This window comes from Pan troglodytes, chromosome 15 (genome assembly GCF_028858775.2).
Source record: "Pan troglodytes isolate AG18354 chromosome 15, NHGRI_mPanTro3-v2.0_pri, whole genome shotgun sequence".
NCBI lineage: Eukaryota > Metazoa > Chordata > Mammalia > Primates > Hominidae > Pan > Pan troglodytes.
In genome coordinates this window covers 85,879,416-85,893,283 of record NC_072413.2, presented here as the reverse complement: position 1 = coordinate 85,893,283, position 13,868 = coordinate 85,879,416, and the positions used below count along the sequence as shown (strand labels likewise).

At 41.1% G+C, this 13,868-nt stretch overlaps 1 long non-coding RNA gene across 1 annotated transcript in view; it reads left to right on the top strand.

Annotated features, from left to right (window-relative positions):
- Window positions 1-2,287: 2,287 nt before the first annotated feature.
- LOC134808307 (uncharacterized) overlaps window positions 2,288-13,868 on the top strand; it is a 48,572-nt gene continuing 36,991 nt past the window's right edge. The window contains exons 1-2 of the long non-coding RNA XR_010150992.1: window positions 2,288-2,405; window positions 11,448-11,497. This is a non-coding gene — a long non-coding RNA (uncharacterized LOC134808307). The remainder of the gene's footprint in view (window positions 2,406-11,447; window positions 11,498-13,868) is intronic.

Sequence of the window (13,868 nt, the reverse complement as noted above, 5' to 3'; positions counted from 1 at the left end):
AGACTGAAGCCAGCCATGTTCACGAGGGAACCAGGTCCCCACTGCAGCTGTCTGCTATTGTCACCATCTGTCATCTTTAGGACACATCCACATAGCCAAGATAGAGTAAATGAGAAATTGTAGACAGTCAATCTGGTTAATTTATTAGTTAGATAATTGAATATACACACAGACTGGACAACCAGCAGCACAAGTCACCCTCCTAGATTTGGCAAGGTAATTCTTTCCTTTTTAAAGTACTTGGTTAATAAAGCATGTTCAGATATATCATATATGAATTTCACAACCCTATGTTCAAAAAAGAGGCAGTCTGCCCCAGCTTACATAGCTAGCCAGTAAAAAGAGAATCCAGAGGTAGAGTGGTAAAGCATATATCAAGTGCACATCAGAGGTCCAGTAAATTGCCATTTTACCGTGGCTACTGTTGACTAGAAGCCTGGTTTGGTACCCAGACAGTACTCTTATATCATGCTCTTTCCAGTTCAGTCATTTATGACTCGAGGTTTTCAGATGCTTCTATAAGCTCCCGCTTGGACTGTTTGTGCCTGATCTTCAAATTCTGCTCCCAGGGCCTTTGTGCACTGTGTGTATCTGCTCGACTTGTGTTTTAGTGAGTTGAAGAAGGAGGGGGTATGCCTTGTTGATCTGTGGTTGGTAAGGTCTTAAACGAAACCACCATTGTTACCGGGCAGAGTGTAAATTAAGCAACAGGCATGTCCAAGGATAAAATGTGAGAAGGCCTTTCTTGCTGCCATGAGTGGGTTTGGAGTGTGATGCTTGTTTATAACCTGGGCAATGGGTGCTCTCACGGGTGCAGTGACTGTGAAAGAACACTGAAATGTTAAAGAGAAAAGCTGTTGCCCACAACCTTATAAAATGGGCTTTCTGTTTCCAACAACAACAAAAATAGACAAACAACAACAACAAACCGTAAAGAGTAAAAAACAGCACAATGATGGAAAATTGTGAGCCAACATGGAGGAAAGGTGCCAGGGTTTCTAGGGCCTGAATTTTCCACCAGGAAGCAAATATATTTAGAAAGAGGCAGCACCTTTTGACATTTGCTAAGTGACTTTGATGATTGACTTTTCAATTGAGTTTCTGTAGTGAGCAAAAGAGGGGTGTGAAGAAAAAGCAATTTTCCCAATGGGAGTATAAAATCCTCCAGACTAATGAAATGCTTTTTCTGGTTTAGAGATAACAACCCACTTTTGGGTTTTATGCCTAATATTGATTCTTTGTGTATTTTTTATAGAAGCCTTCACAAAATTCAGTTAATTGTATTTTATTAGACTGAGAGATTGTCTTTTTAAATATTCTCCAAACCTCCTCACTCATGGCTGTCCATCCCTTCTCCATTCTCCCTATCAATAGTTTAACACTGATGGATGGTTTGTGGTAGTTTTTTTAAAAAAACAAAACTTGCTCTACCTTTTCAATCTCCTCCTAGTTCGAATGATTGCAAAAATGCTGAAAAAGCCAAGTTCCTTTAAGGAATAAGACACTGAAATATGGTCATTAAATCCTGATGGGTTTTTTATTCTGCATCCCATAATTTTAAGGAGAACCACTTTCTGAGATGGTTGGATAAATGCAACAAATATAATGAGGCAGAAGTGAGGTCCCAAGGCAGCTTTGCAATGTACAGGGCACTCAGTTTATTTATTTACAATAACTGTAAGCTATTAGGGTCTGTCTCACTAAGCAAAGCTAACCCAGGAACAAAACACAGTAGACTTGGGGGAGTCAGCAGTTTGGTGGCTGCTGGTGGGGGCTGCTGTGTCTTCTATCTTTAAATGTCCTTGGTGTTTTATTTAGGGAAGGTATCATCTTGACAGAACTGCTTTGCTGTTAGGCAGTAAGATGAGTTACTTCTTGGGATAAAGGTTCTCGTAAAAGAATTTGGACAAGAAGACTTTGTGGTTTATAGAAACTGTAATCTTTACTGAATGACTGGAGTGGGCATGGCACGAGGAATTACATTTATAATTGCTTAAAGGACAAAAAGATTCAGCTTGATTTAAACCCAGAGCACAAAAGAATCATGATTATGAAAGGAAAGGGAGAGACAAGATATTATAGTGAAGAGTGCAGTCCTGGGATTTAGAAGACTTGGGTTTTAGTCCTGGTTGTGCTTAGCAGTCATATGTCCTTGGGTAAATCACTTAACTTCTCTGAACTTCAGTTTTTCTATCTACAAAATAGGGTCTTCTGTGGGCATACAATGGGCTAGGCTAAGCACTTCATATGTGCTATCTAATTTCTTTCTTTCTTTTTTTTTTGACAGAGTCTCGCTCTGTCACCCAGGCTGGAATGCATTGGCTCCATCTCAGCTCACTGCAACCTCCGCTTCCCGGGTTCAAGTGATTCTCCTGCCTCAGCCTCCTGAGTAGCTGGGATTACAGGTATGTACCACCATGCCTGGCTAATTTTTGTATTTTTAGTAGAGATGGGGTTTCACCATGTTGGTCAGGCTGGGCTCGAACTTCTGACCTCATGTGATCCGCCCGCCTTGGCCTCCCAAAGTGCTGGGATTACAGGCATGAACCACCGCACCTAGCCAATGCTATCTAATGTAACCCTCTCAATTATGAGGTAGGTACTATTATTATTATTACTCTTATTACTCAGATGAAGAAACTGAAGCATGTAGAAAGTTGGTAACTTTCCTGAATCACTGACAGGGGCAGAATTTGGACATAGACAGCCTAAGACTGGTGTGTGAAACCACTATATACATACCACAGGACTACCATACCATAGAACCACTCTAGAGAGATGATCCTTGGCTTGCTTACGTGAGTGTGGTATGAATAAGATAAGTTAATATTTGTGAAAAGTGTTCTATAAAATAAAAACCCACAGGATATAAGGGAATGTAGTTTTTAATTTATTACTAAAAGCCTCCTGCTGTGGTTTGAATGATGGCATTCTTTATAAACGCACATTGAAAATTAATCCCCATTGTGGTGGTATTAAGAGGTGGGGCTTTTGGGATGTGATTAAATCAAATCCCTCATGAATGGTTCGGTGCCTTATGAAAGGGCTGGAGGGAAGTAGCATAGGCCCTTTTTGCCCTTCCGTCTCTTTGCCATGTGAGGACACAGTGTTCAAGGTGCCATCTTGGAGGCAGAGACCAGGCCCTCAACAGACACTAAATCTGCAACTTCTTGATCTCGGACTTCCCAGCCTCGAGGACTGTGAGAAATACATTTCTATTACTTATAAATTACTCAGTCTCAGGTATTTTGTTACCGTAGCAAAAACGAACTAAGACATCTTAATGTTAGATGTGGAGAGTGTCTATCCAAGATTGTAGACTCAAACAGCTATGAGGCTACTTCACCGAGTGGGTATATTGGTTTGCTAGGGCTTTTGCAACAAACCACCACAAACTGGGTGACTTAGAACAGCTAAATTTCATTACCTCTGTTCTGGAGGCCAGAAATTTGAAATCAAGGAGTTGGCGGGGCCGTGCTCCCTCTGAAGGCTGAGGATATAATAAGACATCTTTCCTAACTTTCTGGGAGCCTCAGGCATTCCTTGGCTGTAGATGGCCACCTTCTCCCTGTGTCTCATCACAATGTCTTCTCGTTGTACCAGTCAAATTTCCCCCTTTTATAATGACACCAATCACGCTGGATAAGGATGTACCTCATCTTATCTTGATAATCTGTGAAGACTCTATTTCCAAATAAGATCACATTTACAGATATTGGGGATTAAGGGGTCAATACTTAATGGAGGCACAATTCAACCCAAAACACTGGTAAACATGGGATGCAATTTGGAGTCAGACACACCAGTGTTCAAATCCAACCTCCACCATTTCCTAATGCAAGGTGACTATTAGTTTCCTATTGCGACTGTAACAAATTATACACATACAGTGGCTTAAAACATCAAGAAATTCAGTGTCTTACAGTTCTAGGTGTTCTACTGGGCTGAAATCAAGGTGTCAGAAGAGATGTATTCCTTATGGAGGTTCTAACGGAGAATCTTGTTTCCTTGCCTTTTCCAGCTTTTTGAGGCCACCTGCATTTCTTGGCTCATGGTCCCTTTCTCTATCTTCAGAGCCAGCAGTGTAATACCTTCAAATCTCTCTCTGAATTTGACTCTGACCTTCTTCCCTCTTTTGTTTCTCTTCCTCCCTCTTCTATCTTTTAAGGATCCTTATGATTACATTGGGCCCACCTGTATAATATAGTATAATATTCCCATGTCAAGAGGCTAAATATAATCACATCTGCAAAGTCTTTTTGCCATGTAAGAAACATATTTATAGGTTCCAGGGATTAGGACTTGGACATCTTTGGGGGGAATTATTCTTCCTACCACAGTGACTGTCCTAAGCCCCCTCTGTAAATCAGAAAACTTAGTGTTGTTATTTCAAAGTGTTGTTGAAAAGCCAGGTTGCAGTGGCTCATGCCTGTAATCCCAGCACTTTGGGAGGCCTAGGAAGGCAGATCACTTGAGGTCAGGAGTTCGAGATCAGCCTGGCCAACATGGTGAAACCCTGTCTCTCCTGAAGATACAAAAATTAGCCAGGCATGGTGGCACGTGCCTGTAGTCCCAGCTACTGGGAAGGCTGAGGCAGGAGAATCGCTTGAACCTGGGAGGTGAAGGTTGCAGTGAGCACAGATCGCACCACTGTACTCCAATCTGGGCAACAGAGTGAGACTCTGTCTCAAAAAAAAAAAAAAAAAGTGTTGTTAAAATAAGTTATTCTAGGCTGGGCGTGGTGGCTCATGCCTGTAATCCCAGCACTTTGGGAGGCCAAGGTGGGTGGATCACCTGAGGTCAGCAGTTCGAGATCAGCCTGACCAACAAGGTGAAACCCCGTCTCTATTAAAAATACAAAAATTAGCTGGGCATGATGGCAGGCAACTGTAGTCCCAGCTACTCAGGAGTCTGAGACAAGTGAATTGCTTGAACCTGGGAGGCAGAGGTTGCAGTGAGCTGAGATCCTGTGACTTCACTCCAGCCTGGGCAATGGAGTGAGACTCTGTCTCAAAAAAATAAATTAATTAATAAAATAAAATAAGGCATTCTTGTGGAGTACTCAACCCAGTGCCTGGCACAGAGTAACATTTCATTACATGTTACCTGTTAATCATATGACTGGTTTCATCCATGTTATGTTCTTATGGAAAAGTTTCTTTTTAAATCCTTGTAAGTGGTGGGGAAACATATGCAAACATTCCTGATATTTGTATGACTCTAAAGCAGAGCATGGATGTTCTGTTTTCTGAGCAATTGGTAAAGCTACTTGTACCTAATGAGGGTGGTGGGGGTAGCGGGAGGGCTTGAACATCACTGCGTTGTCTACAATTCTGTCTGTTTGGTTCCCTATTCAATCAAGTGGCAATTACCAGAGATCACACTTGGGAAAACAGCCAATTTAATTTGGCGATCTTAATTCAGTTAAATATTACATTTTTAGGTACCTTAATGTTTAAGACATTTTAATGGCCGCTGTAACACTTACTCTGTCACCTCCCAATCCCCAGCCTCAATTTAAATCTTTTTAGAGTGTTTAATGTATCTTATATAAGCAGCCTAAAGCCATACTAATGGAATGGAATAATAAAAATCATTTTTTTTATAACTACAATAACAATATAAATAATTGAAGAATACTTTATAGTTTTACAAAAGGCTTTTTCATAGCCTATCAAATAAATGACTGATTTGATGGTTGCACAAGCATTCTGGTGTGTGGACAGAGATTCTGACACTGGCCCTAGAATCAGACTGACCTACTTTGTAATCCTACTATTGCCCCTTGTGAAGTCTGTGACCCAAGCTTAATCAAGACCTTCCCTGAGCCTCAGTTTCCTCCTGTGTTAAATGCAAACATCAGAGTTTCCTCAGAGGATTGTAGTGAGGATTCAATAAGAAAATACCCATAAACCACTCAGTACAGTGCCCGATGCATCTCCATGACAGATAAACACTCGCTGCCACTATTACCATTGCTACTATTATGGTAAAGAGATATTAACGCGAAGGTCTTCCAGTCCCCTAAAATATGTTTTAGGAGACTTTGTTTGAGGGGATGTCTTTCTGTTGTGCTATCTTTCCTAGCAAAGGGCATGCCATTAGTCATTTATTATTTTATAATTTCACAGTTTCAGCTGTGCACTCAAGTTAACAGAGCCTATAGTCCAAAGTGAGGTGCAAAACCACAACTGAGACTTGCAAAAGGAGCTGAGCCAAAACTGGATATTGCCCCACACCCAAGCACTGACCTCCAGCCTCTAGTAGGTTAGAAAGATGGACAAAAAGGTGGGAGTTGTATGGTGAATCTCTCCCATAAGTTGAAGGGTGGGTTCTTTCACCTCAGGTCCATATTGAGGGGTGTGAGGAAACTACCCAGAGAACCTAGCATGTGTCTCTGGATGTTTGGTGGGCTCCACAGACCAGCACTTGACTCAGCTCCAGAAATCCAGAGTGAAAGAGGCTGTGTGGTTGCTAAGAGAATGGAGTGAAGAAGAGATGTTGCTGCCTTGGGATGGGCTACACTCCCAGTGTTTCTCCAGGCAAAGCAAGTGGGTCCCATGGAGAAGATGGAGGCCATGTCTGAGACAGTGCTGGACATCTTAGATCCTGAGCAAGATGGCAGCCTCCTTAGGGGAGGGGGCGGGGTTCCAGGGTTACAAAGCTGAAGTAGGATCCTGAAGTGTCAGGCAGAAGAGAAGAATTTGCCCAAGTCAATGAAACTACAGGAAAAAAAAAAAAAGCCCAGCGATGGGGCGGGGGAGCACGTCTCAGAGGCTCAAGGAGCAGCCGGGGAGAGAACGTGAGGGTGCATGCCCCATCATCCTGAGAGGAGACCCCTTTTCTTCTCTTATCTCCATACTTTCTGATGCAGAAGGGTAAGAAACCACGATTAACTAGTTTGAGGAGAAAGGATGAATGTGCACGGTGGAGAAAGAGAGGTCAAACACCACTTTCTCCTGGGCAGGCAGCCAGCCTGCTTGGGCCAGCAGTGAGCATGGAGAGGATGTGAGTGAGAACGGACAAACGGAAAGTTTTATTTATTCCATTGGATAGAAGATAGGAATTTCCGAATCAAGCCTTCTTTGATTACTTGAAAGTATCCAGAAGAGTTATAAAACTTGTTCTAATCGGATCCAGGGACAAGAAAAAGCCAGTCCGGTGGAATGAACTGGAAGGGCCCGTGGGAGAGAGAGCGGAAGCAGCTCCTTGGTCCTGTTTCACGAGCTATGCTGTGCGTCCTAGTGGTTACCTCATTATTCTCACAACAGCCCCAGTAGGTAACTATTATCCTGAGGAATAATAATAACCCTTCCACAGATGAGGTCATCAAAGCTCAGAAGGGTAAAGTGTTTGTGCCAAATCCCAGATTGAAAATAAGCGGAGGCTGACTCTGAACCCTGCTTTCCTGACTCTACTTGCTCCACCGGAGCACAGGGCGCCATCATGTGGTCGGAAGGGGTAAGGGCACCAAAATCCACCAGGAGCCCAAAACATATTCTCAGAAGTCCTGAATTTCTCATCAGGAGCCTTGTGACTGGCTTGTAGAGTGTTACTCTTCATCCTGGGCCCAGATGTGTTTAAATAGGCTATTTTGTGGTAAAATACAGAGCCATAGAACGGCCTTTTCTTTTAGCACAAATATGTTTTACGGGACTTTGAGGGGGTTGTCTTTCTGTTGTGCTATCTTTCCTAGGAAAGGGTGTGCTGTTAGTCATTTATTATTTTATAATAAATCTATTGACTTTATTGCTTTTGTGATCAGGCCATTCTAAGTGGAATTAACTAGAGGAGAACCAAGATGGTGAAGACAGAAATGGCTACAGTGGATCATAGGGTCAGATTCCTTTGGGAGGCCTGAAGGCCCCACTGAGGCTCAATAAAAACGAATGATCTTTCCTTTTTCATGGGAACACATTGATTTAACTGAGTATGACCATTGTCTGTGTGCTTAGGGGACTCATGATGAGGTTTGTGTGCCTTTTCCCACAGGAAGATTATGGCAGTCCCATGCTAAGTAGCACTTGTTTGCCCGGGTACTGTGCTTGCTGGCTTGTGTGGAGTTTGTGAAGATCTGCCCCTTAACCCTTTATGCCTGAAGTTGCAATTTTTTGAATTTTTGTAATGAGACCTCGGCCCCGACCTTGAGCAGTAGGATATAAATAAATCCCACATGCTTAGCATTCAGAACACTAGACATAAATGTTAATGACTTAAATGAGGTAGAAATGTTTCTGCCCCAGGGGAGGAAATAAAAGGTACTCCTCCTCACGTAAATCTGTTTCCTGGTCATGCCCACCAAATTGGCTGTGGGGTGTGACACCCCTCTGTGTCATCCCCTATGTGTAAGTGATCAGTGTCAGTTTAGGAGGCCATGACTCCCCTTCATTCAACGAATCACTCCTTTGGCCAGGGGCTGGAAGCAGGGGCTGGAAAAGCTAAATATTACATTGCACTGTCTTGAATAGTATAACTAAAGGAAAATAAAACCAAAAACAAGATCTCTGACCTGTCTCCTTCTCACTCTCTCTATGTCCTGAGGCTTTTATCTTGCCGAGATGACACAACTAAAATCAGTTAGGGAGTCATCTCTGATTTTGGCATATCCTAAAACAAACCTTGTCACATCAAGGGCGATTGAAGAACAGGAATACGTTTAGCTCAGAAACAAACATAAACTTGGGAAGACATAAAAGGCCTGTTGGATGAAAGGAGAGTACACTTGTTCTCTGTGACCCCAGAAGACAGATCCAAGGAAGGGAGTTGAGGTCACATGTAAACACACTTGGGTTCAATACAATTGGGCAATGTTTTAGCCATTTAGATATCTCATATCTAGAAGATACTGTGTTCTTTGCGCAACACCACAAAATTTAACCAAATGGTTCTCTCCTTTTGCCTTTTTATGGAGAGCCTTTCTCCATGCTCTCCATAAAATAGGTTGTTATGTTACTTCAAAAGGGGTCATAAAGGTTGTGTATGGATGGAATGGAATGTTCTGCATGATGCTTTGGTGGGGGTGGGGGGGTTAAAGTTTGGGCATTCTCCTCTCAGTGGGGTGCAGAAAAGCACAGTTTTTGAAATCAGACTGCTGTTAGTTCCAGCCCTGTCTCTGCCTCTCATAAACTGGGTGATCTTAGGCAAATTATTTAAATGTTCTTTTTTATTTGTAAAATGCAAAAATAAAAATTACCAATATCATAGGATAGTTGTGAAAATTAAATGCTTACCATAGCCTGGCATCTGCTAATAATAACAGACACGTATATAAGAGGCAACCTCAAAAGACACTCTATATTTAATTGTTTCAAGTTTACTACCCTTAGAAATATGGATATAACTAAATGGCATGTTCTACAAAACAATATAACATCACAATTACAAATCCAAATCCTGAGTGTTTTTAAAGAAGGGGTTTGATCATAGGCATTGACAATTTTGAATTTTTCTGTTAATATTGTTTGTTGTTTCTCATTCATTTCTATGGCCACTAGCCTATGCTGGCAAACAAATGATAGTAGACCCTTCCAAATATAAGAAAAACCACTGGGAGAAAACTCAAATTTGATATATTTTTATATGTTCAATTCAATGTCATTATTTTTGGACTCAAATTGGGATTGAACCTCTGTTTGGCTACTTAGTTAGCTTCCTGACTTTGGACAAATTATTCAGCCTCTTTAAACCTGTCTGCTCACCTATCATAAGAGAATTGTTGTGAGGATTACATTTAATGAGCTGATACATGGAAAAGCATAATGGTAATATGTCCTCAAAAACTGAGAGCTACTATATTTTTTCCTACAATAACTTTATTCATGATTCAAATTTAGCTATTGAATATCTAGGTTTCGAAGCATAAGCATATCTTAGGTGCACCGTTGGAGGACCACTGTGTCAACAGTAATCACAATGGAGTTTTGGTGTATATGAATTTCCTCTCACTGCAATAATGCATTACCACAAACTTAGTGATTTAGTGCAGATTTATTCTCCTGAAGTCCTGGAGGCTAGAAGTTTAAAATTGGTCTCACTGGACTAAATTCAAGACATTGACAGGGATCATTCCTTCTGGAGGCTCTAGTTTCCTTGCCCTTGCTAGCTTCTGGAGCCTGCACTCCTTGGCTTGTGACCCCATTCTCTCATCACACCAGCTTGTTGCTTCCATCATCAGTCTCTTATTTCTGTAGTTAAATCTCCCTCTCCCTCCCTGTTATGAGAACACTTGTTGATATGCTTTGGCTGTGTCCCCACCCAAATCTCATCTTGAATTGTAGTTCCCATAATCCCCACGTGTCATGGGAGGGACTAGGGGGAGATAATTGAATCATTGAGGTGGTTTCCCCATCCTGTTCTCATGATAGTGAGTTCTTATGAGATCTGTTGGTTTTATAAGGCACTTCCCCCTTCACTGGGCACTCATTTCTCTCTCCTGCCACCATGTGAAGAAGGATATGTTTGCTTCCCTTTCCACCATGATTGTTTCCTGAGTCCTCCCCTGCCCTGTGGAACTGTGAGTCAATTAAACTTCTTTCCTTTATAAATTACCCAGTCTCGGGTATGTCCTTATATCAGTGTGAGACTAATACACTTGTAATTCATTTAGATTCACTTGTATAATCCAGGCTATTCTCTGTCTCTGAAATTCTTAACTTAATTACATTTACAAAGTGCCTTTTGCCATTTGAGGCAACATTCACAGGTTCTGGAGATTCAGACATGGACTTTAGGAGGGCTCATTATTCAGCCTACCACATGGCCTGAGTTGTTCAAGCAAAGGCTGGGACCTTGTGTCAGCCATGGTAGAGCGTGATTCCTGTATTGGCTATATGCTTAATAGCAACAACCTAGGGACACTTAGAATCCATGATTGTAAATGGGAGACAATAGGAATATTATACCACCTCAAATTGAAAATGCTGTACTTCCCTTTCTCTGTGCCCTGCACTGTGATGTTTCATTTCAACTAGGCAAATCTTTTTATCTATAAATGCATTTTTTTTGACAGAGTCTCATTGTGTCACCTACGCTGGAGTGCAATTGTACAATCTCAGCTCACTGAAACCTCCACCTCCCAGGTTCAAGCGATTCTCCTGCCTCAGCCTCCTGAGTAGCTGGGACTACACCATGCTTGGCTATAAATGCATTTTCTTAGTATTATGTTTCATACACTTTGTACTAGTCCAGAGGTTAATTGACCCCCTCTCTCAGTACAATTATTTTGACACCCCCTCTTCTGGCATCCCCTTTTTTGCAATCTTTTGCCCCAACCTGGCAGAGCCATCACATTTATATAACATTTTTATGCTAGTACTGTTTTAAATAGTATATGTATATATATATATATATATATACACACATATATATATATATATACACACACATATATATATATGTACTCACTTAATATTCAAATATTCTAGTATGAACGTATCTTCGTTTTTCAGATGAGGAAGCCGAGGCACTGAGAGGAGAAGTAACAAGCTCAAGGTCTGAAGTGAGTGTTCAAAGTATGTCTGTCTCCAGAGCCCATATTTTTAACCAATACACTATACTATATCTCTTCAAGAAGTCCTTAATAAGTGCTGTTTATTATTATTTTTATAAGGCTCAGAAATAAATGTTTTGGAGCCCACCTCCTACAGTTCTGTCCCTGTCTCCCCTTCATGTCTCTAGAAAAAAAAGAAAAGTATAATAAGAGGAAAGAAAGGACAAAGAAAGCAAGAGAAGTTCATGTTGACTTGGTACAGAAGTCACATCCTGGGGTGAGCAACACATGTGTGAATGATTCCACAAGTAAGCAATTAGCAGATTTTGTAGTCTAGCATTTAAGCCAGTACCAAGCAGATGTTGATAGAGATATTTCAGAGAAACATCATAAAATGATGATTAAGCTAAAAGGAATTTGAATGGTAAAAATTTAGAGTCTTAAATTTATAGATTTATGACTACTCTGTGCATTTATGTAAAAATTCAGTCTTAAATCTGTAGCTTTGCAGCAAATTTGTAAAGGCAGGGAGAGGGTAGAGTGGCAAGAGGTGAATATGCCTGGGTAGTTAGAGACAATGGGCTTTCCATTGGCAGAACCTCTGCTGTGCTCAGAGAGTGTTGGAAATACAAGATGGTAGGCTACATGGTAGTTATGAGTCCAGGTTCTGAGGCAAGACCATCTGTGTTCATATTCTGATGCCATAACTTACTGACTATATGACCTTGGCCTAGTTTACTTAACCTTTTTTATGCCTTAGTTTTCTCAGGAGAAAATGGGCATAATAATATCTTCTTAGTAGGGTTGTGTTAAATGGGGTTAATACCCATAAGATCATTTATGACTCTCATGTAAGTACTCAGTATATGTTAATAGTTATAATTATCATCTTATCATGTCTAATATGCTTAGGAGATTACTACACATTTGAGAAGGAGTTTTTCTTTAGATAGATATTATAGAGGATGAACTCATTGTTTGAGGGAGAAAAAGACACAGATGACAATCTGCTTACGTCAGCTCAGGCTGTTATAATAAAATACCAAATACTGGGTGGCTTAAAAACCAGACATTTGTTTCTCAAAATTCTGGAGCCTGGGAATTCCAACATCAAGGCACCAGCAGATTTAGCTCCTGGTGAGTTCTCTCTTTCAGGCTTGTAGATTGTAGACAGCTACCTGCTTGCTGTGGTCTCACATGGCATGTGGAGAGAGAGAAAGCTCTCACCTTTCTTCCTCTACTCTTTATAAGGACACTAATCCCATTATAAGGGCCCCACCATCATGACCTCATAGAACCCCAATTACCTCCCAAAGGCTCTACCTCAAAATACCATCATATTGGTGGTTAGTGCTTCAACATAGGAATTTGAGGGAGGCATGAACATTCAGTCCATAACATTAGCAAACGGAAAAATTGAGAAGATTTTTCAGATTGTGATACATACTATGAAGAGAATATTTCATAAGAATGAGGTTGTTTACCTGAGATTGGGTTGGGGCATCAAAATCTGTTCCAACTGGGTGGTCAGGTTGGACCTCTCTGGGCTGGGATCTAAGTGAGAGCAAAGATCAGGGAGGAGTGTTTAAGTGAGTGGGAGCAGGGAGGGCAAAGACTTGGAGATGGGAAAGAGCTTGAGGTGTTGGAGAAATAACAGTATAAAAAGCCCAATGAGGTTAGAGGAAATACAGGAAAAAGTGAGTGGTAGGAGAAGTGGGCAGGGGCCAGGGTGAGAATGACGAGGAGGAGATTTTCATTCTAAGTGCAGTGGGAAGCCATTGGAGGGCTTTAAGCAAGGAGAAGACATGCCCTGATTAGTGTTTAAAACTTGACATTATTATGCTTTCTATGTACTGTCATTTAGTATTGGCATTATTACTCTGGATTTATTAATATATTTAAAAATAGTCTTTTTAAACTAAGCACTCATTGATTTACTAATATTATTTTAATAATTTTTATAACTCTGGGATTTATTAGAAGCTTACTGAATGCCAGACATGTGCTAATTACTCTGTACACATGTGATAGGAGGCAAACTGAAAATTTCAACAGCAGTAGCAGGATACTGTAGATATGAAATTCTAAAGGAGATCCCAGAACAAATGGCAGATTTTCAAAGGAACAGGGGTTACAAGGCATGAAAAGCCACCAAGAGGATATAAAATAATAGAAAGAATGGATTTGTGAAAAGGATTTCTTTGTGAAGAGCTGCTGCCAAATTCCTTCCCCTCCTCTCCTCCAGTGAGGGACTTCAGTGAGACTACTTGGAGGGTGCTGTGTGCTGACATTTTGAGGGCACATTGAGATTGGGTCTGCAAAGGAAGAGTGTGAAGGAAGAGGGAAGGAGAGTAGTGAGGGAGGAGGAAGTGGGGAAGCA